The sequence below is a fragment of the Chiloscyllium punctatum genome, unplaced genomic scaffold (assembly GCF_047496795.1).
Source record: "Chiloscyllium punctatum isolate Juve2018m unplaced genomic scaffold, sChiPun1.3 scaffold_150, whole genome shotgun sequence".
Lineage (NCBI taxonomy): Eukaryota > Metazoa > Chordata > Chondrichthyes > Orectolobiformes > Hemiscylliidae > Chiloscyllium > Chiloscyllium punctatum.
The window spans coordinates 123,298-128,403 of NW_027309884.1; the positions used below are offsets into that span (position 1 = coordinate 123,298).

A 5,106-nucleotide genomic window follows, 5' to 3' on the forward strand; every position below is an offset into this window, starting at 1 on the left:
TTATCAGTCCTATGAAATTATCACAAGACCAACACAGAAAGCCATAAAAGCTGATCTTTTCCAATGAAATGTCTTTTCACCAAAACTGTCCTGGGTATTTTCCATGAGCCTGACGCTACAATTGTATCTGGCCTATGTCAGTAAAAGCTGCTACATGGAGATTGACTTCACAACCCCGGTATCCAAATGGATCGACTTGTTTGAAGCTCCCGATGGTGGGATTGGGGCACGTTCACCCAACAACAGTAACCACAGCAGCAGCACAGAGAGAACAGTATGAATGTGAAAGAGAGTGATAGATTGTGCATTGCCTCAGAGAAATGGGGGGAGGGACGGTCAGGAGGTTTAATGATCGTGGGAAGGACCGGAATCTCTGAAAACGGGTGCGTTTGAATTCTGATATATGAAACGCAGAGATGCGAGAGAGCGGAACTTGAAGGTAAAACAATTAATTTATTAACGTGTGTCACAAAAAGGACAACGGAGAGAACACTTAGTGCCGTGATTTGGTTTCAAATCGAGGTTGCTGTGGTCACAATGCAAAATACCGACAACCACGATCACAGTAACCACAGAACAGGATGCTTGCAAGCAGAAATAAGTACACTAGCAGAGGAAATGTTCGGAAGAACAGCAAATGTACAATATCAGTACTCAGCGAACAGTGACAGACATGTGGGAACTGAGAATGAGCTGAATCTATCAGCTGGATGTCCTCAGAGGCTGTGGAGATCCCTTGAATGAGAATGTTGAAAACTGAGATTGATCGATTTCGACAAAACATCCAAGACTCGAGGGGCCATACAGGGTATTGTTGAAATGTTTGCTTCAATAGCATTTTAGCTTAACATTGGCACAGCCGCCCAGATCCAACCGGAAATGGGGATGGGAATGTGTGCGCGGAGTTACTCTCTGGTTCCAGTGATGCAATAGGTGAGCGTGCTGTACTTCTACGATGGTATAGAGGCGCAAGAAATTCCTTGGTTGAGTGTGCTCCTGCTCAAGGGAACGGTTGTTCCCGTTTATAGTCTCATAGCGATTTCCAGTGCATCTTGCTAAGACAGCTGAGTGGCACAAGTGGAGCGTGTTCAGCCCTGAACTTTGCAGTGGTGGGTTTAAAAGATGATTTTTCTATTTGGATCTGTGTTTCCAACACTGGTGGTGGCAGCTACATTTGCTTGCATTAGCTCAGTATCAGTTTCTTCCACACAGTCAAGATTTCAACCTGGAGAAGGTGGTGTTGGGGTAATATTTTAAACTCGTCATCCTTGGGGGTTGGAACACGGAAAGGGTGATGTTTAAGTTCGACGAATAAAACCTGAAATGCAAGCCTGACCTCAGGAACAGAGATCATGACTTTAATTTGCTGCAATCTCATTCATCCATGTCCCTTATGCAGGGGATTCTACCATCTTCACCCAGTCCTGCCTACGAGAGACTCCAGGACCAGAAAAAAAAAACATTAGCTGACCCTTAATCCAAGAATCCCCACTGTGAGGGAAGCAGACTTGTCGGCCCTTCCAGTCCACACATTCATCCGAAGCGCATCACACCAGACCCCACGGTACTCCCTATCCCATAAGCCTGCATTTTCCATTGTTGATCCCTGTAACTGGCACATCTTAAGTCAGAGGGAGAAATAAAAACACAAACACACAGAGAATGTGCAGACTGCCCACAGACAGACACCCGAGGCTGAGATCCCACCCGGGTTTGTGGTGCAGCCAGACAGCAACGAACGAGGGGCGAAGAATAAATGTTGTCCTGACCAGTGATACTCACACCCTGTGGGTTAATGAGAAACAATGAAAACACCTTAACAACATGGAAAACGGGATTTGTATCTGTGTGGACACAATTTGAAAGGATCGTTCACCCTGGGTAGAAAAAAAAAGACGATGATACCACAGAAAAAGCAGGGCAATGTGGGAACTTCTGGAAGGGATTCAATTAACCACAGAAATGGAAACTCATTTAATCAGTAACACTGGGGAGAGACCGTTCACCACTCCCATGTGTGGGAAGGGATCACTGAGCAAAACAAACTCCGAGACGCCAGCAGGACTACATATCCTATCAGTTGTTCGATTATGCTATCAATGCTGCTGTTAATCCCAAACAGCTATTTGCTCCATAGCGTCAATCATAGAGTCATACAGCATGAAAACAGGCCCGTCAGTCCAAACAATCCATGCTGTACATACTGCCAAACTAACCTTGTCACATCTGCCTCCTCCTGTACCCGTTAAGTGGTTATAATGCCCTTGTAGTTTTATTACTGTGTTGTTAATCCAAAAAAACAGGTAATATCTTGGGCACAAAGAATTCAAGTCCTGGCATGACAGATGGTGGAGTTTGAATTCAATGCGCACCTGGAATTGAAGAGTCTCGTGATGACCTGAATCAGTTGTGTGGAAAATCCCATCTGATTCACTCATGCCAGTTCGGGAAGCAAACTGACATATTCATCTGCTCTGTCTCACAGGAGACTCCAGATGGATAATACCGTGGTTGACTCTTAAGTGTCCTCTGGGAAATAACTGATGTACTAGGCATGAATACATTTATTTTAAAAATCCCACTTTCCCATTCATGTTTGGAATCAATTGCCCATTAAATGTTGCAAACGTACGCTCATCCATTACTTCCTCAGCAAGTTAATTACACACGTTAAACACCTTCCCTATAAAAATGCCGCACGTCTTTTTTTTAAATCTCTTTTCATCTTAAACATATGCACTCTCGTCTTGAAATCCCCCTCCTGGGAAAAGGCAGCTATCATTAACTCTAAACTTGTCTCTCAATAATTCATAAACTTCTGTCAGGTCGCCGTTCAAACCCCTAACCGAGAGTGAAAACAGTCTCAACTAGGAGAAAGTGAGAACTGCAGATGAGAGATCAGAGTCGAGAGTGTTGTGCTGGGAAAGCACAGCAGATCAGGCAGCATTTGAGGAGCAGGAGAATCGACGTTTCGGGAAAGAGCCTGATGAACGACGCTTGCGCGAAAAAAAAATATTCTCCTGCTCCTCGGATGCTGCCTTACCTGATGTGGTTTTCCAGCACCCCAATCTCGAATCTGAAAATAGTCTCAGCCTATCCAGCCTTTCATTATAACTCAAACCTTCCACAGGCAACATGCGTGTATACCTTTTGTGAACCTACTCCAGCGGAATAATATCATTCCCACAACTGGGCGACAAGAACTGGACATAAAATTCCAGAAGACGCCTCAACAATGTCCTGCAAAACTTCAACATAACGTCCCAACTACTATACACAAAGGACTGAGCAATGAAGGGACGTATGTTAAATGCCTTTGAACCATCTTGTCTGTTGGTAATGCAAATTACAAGGAATTATGTACCTGCACTCCGAGCTTCCCTGTTCTCCAACATCCGCAAAGCCATACTCTTTTTGTTGTACCAAAATGCAATACCTTCCATTTATCCAGATTGAACTCCATGTTACATTTTTCAGTCCAACGACTCATTGGATTAAGATCCTTTTGAAACTTAGATCATCTTCCTCACTGTCTACAATTCTGGTGTCACCTGCAAACCTATGAAGCATGTCTGCAGTGAGTTCCACTGTTTTCTCATATAGATCAATGTTTCATATTTACTTGTAGTGGCCGTGATTTAGCAGTGTGCAGATCATAGAACAGTTAGTCATGCAATTAACCATGAGAAAGAAAGCTGCAGACTACAGGGAGATATAAAACAATTGGAAATAAAAATGGTGAAAGCAATTCATTCCACGGAAGTGGGTGATAATGAAGCAAATTTAAACTTCAAACCAGCTGCTCACGCTCCAGTTGTGGCACTCAGCTGTCTCAGCAAGATGCACTGTAGATCGCTGTTATTATAAACGGGAACAGATTTTCCCTTCTGCCCCGCTTTTGACCAGGAGCACTCCCAATCTTGGAATTGCTTGCGCCTCTAAACCATCATAGAAATACCTTGCATTCTCCGGTTGCCTCTCTTGAGCCATCGAGTATCTCTGCGACCTCATTCCCATCTTGATTTCAAGTTGGTTATTCGCGACTGCGCCACTCAGTTCCTCTGATTCTGGGGCAGGGAACTGGGACTATGTGGCAGCAGTGGTTACTGCCTTGTGTGGGGAAACTCGAGAAGTCACCGATGTTAAACTGCATTGCTATTGAAGTATACATTTCAACAAAAGCTTGGTAAAAACAATGACTGCAGATGCTGGAAATTAGATTCTGGATTAGTGGTGCTGGAAGAGCACAGCAGTTCAGGCAGCATCCGAGGAGCAGTAAAATCGACGTTTCGGGCAAAAGCTCGTCATCAAGAATTCAGGCAGAGAGCCTGAAGGGTGGAGAGATCAGTGAGAGGAGGGAGGGGGTGGGGAGAAAGTAGCATAGAGTACAATAGTTAAGTGGGGGAGGGGATGAAGGTGATAGGTCGGGGGGAAGGGTGGAATGGATAGGTGGAATAGATGATAGGCAGGTAGGACAAGTCAGGACAAGTCATGGGGATAGTGCTGAGCTGGAAGTTTGGAAATGGGGTGAGGTGGGGGAAGGGGAAATGAGGAAACTGTTGAAGTCCACATTGATGTCCCCGGAGTCTTTGATGTTTTGGAGAAATCTATTTATCTCAGCCTTCAACACATTAATGATGGAATCACCACAGCCACTGGGTGAACCGATATTAAATGGTCAGCCCATTCTGAGTTCCCACATATCTGCCACTGTTCGCTAAGCACTGATATTGTGGATTTGGTGCTCTGCCTAACATTTCTTATGATATTGTACTTATTGCGGGAGCTCTGTGTGTTCGTCTGTGGGTTGCCGTGATCGTATAGTGGTTAGTACTCTGCGTTGTGGCCGCAGCAACCTCGGTTCGAATCCGAGTCACGGCAGTAACAGCTCTGTGTGTCCCAGTCTTTTGTGAAACACAAAGGAATCAGTTGTTTTAAAGTTTTGATTTTCTCCAAGGTGATTGTTTTTTTTCCTTCAAGCTCTGCTCGCTCACATCTCTGTGTTTCATATGTCAGAATTCAAATCCACCCGTTCTCAGAGATTTCTTCCCTCCTACGATCACGAACCGAACTTTCCATCCCATACCCATTTCATTAATTTGGAGA

The 5,106-nt window shown here is 44.5% G+C and overlaps 1 non-coding gene across 1 annotated transcript; it reads left to right on the top strand.

Moving 5' to 3' along the window:
* Positions 1-4,809: 4,809 nt before the first annotated feature.
* trnah-gug (transfer RNA histidin (anticodon GUG)) lies at positions 4,810-4,881 on the top strand. The gene has a single exon. It is a non-coding gene; the product is annotated as a tRNA-His (tRNA).
* Positions 4,882-5,106: the final 225 nt, after the last annotated feature.